At 52.0% G+C, this 1066-nt stretch overlaps 1 pseudogene; it reads right to left on the reverse strand.

Annotated features, from left to right (window-relative positions):
• Positions 1–66: 66 nt before the first annotated feature.
• On the reverse strand, positions 67–706 carry LOC142848512 (large ribosomal subunit protein uL13 pseudogene; annotated as a pseudogene).
• Positions 707–1066: the final 360 nt, after the last annotated feature.

Genomic DNA, 1066 nt, shown 5'->3' on the forward strand with positions numbered 1-1066 from the left:
TCACAAACAATGCCACACCAATTTGGGATTATGATTAATAGGGTGGTATTTATTTATTTATTTATTTTGAGGCACAAAGAGTCTTTATTGGGCTCACACAAGGAGTCCATTGGTCTTGAGGACCTCTGTGAACTTGCAGATTTTCTTCTCCACGTTCTTTTCCGCCTGTTTCCGTAGCCTCAAGAGCTGCTTCTTCTTCCGGTAGTGCATCTTGGCCTTCTCCTTCCGCTTCTCCTCCAGAGTGGCTGTCACTGCCTGGTACTTCCACCCGACCTCATGAGCCAGACGCCCCAGGTAAGCAAACTTCCTGGTAGGCTTCAGCCGCACAACCTTGAGGGCGGCAGGGACCACCATTCGCTTTTTCTTGTCATAGGGTGGAGGGATCCCATCCAACACCTTGAGGCGTTCCAGGGCAGCCTGGCCTCGCTTGGTCTTGTGGGGCAGCATGCCTCGCACAGTGCGCCAAAAAATGCGGCTCGGGGCTCGGAAATGGTAGGGGCCTCGGGAGGGGTTGGTGTTCATCTGCTTTCGGAGAAAGGCCAGATACTTCAACTTGTTTCTGTAGAAGTTTCCGGAAATGTTGCTGCCCTCACAGCGAACAACGACCACCTTTCGGCCCAGCAGTACCTGCTTGGCCACAATGGCTGCCATGCGACCCAGAAGATGGCCTCGGCTGTCCAACACCAGAACCTGCCCCTCCGCCATCTTCGGCAGTCGCCTGGGAAAGCGGTGGTATTTATTTAAAGGGGAAAAAACTTACAGATCACTGTCCCAGGCAACAGCCCTCTATGCAACTAGGAAAGGAGTCTAGTCGCCGGCGGAGCAGGAAGTGAAGAGAGAAGAGGGAAGTGGCCACTTTTTTAAAGGGAGAGAGACCACACCCCAATGGGCTGGTATCTCAGCAGCTATAGGTTGGAGGGGCAAAAGGACCTCCCGCAACACTCCTCCAGCTAAATTTCCGATTTGTGAAAAGGTGTTAAAGAAAAGCTCAGAACTGAGTGTGGTGGTGCATGCTTTTAATCACAGCACTCTAGAAGCAGAGGCAGACATATCTCTGAGTTTGAGG

The sequence above is a fragment of the Microtus pennsylvanicus genome, chromosome 4, assembly GCF_037038515.1.
Source record: "Microtus pennsylvanicus isolate mMicPen1 chromosome 4, mMicPen1.hap1, whole genome shotgun sequence".
Lineage (NCBI taxonomy): Eukaryota > Metazoa > Chordata > Mammalia > Rodentia > Cricetidae > Microtus > Microtus pennsylvanicus.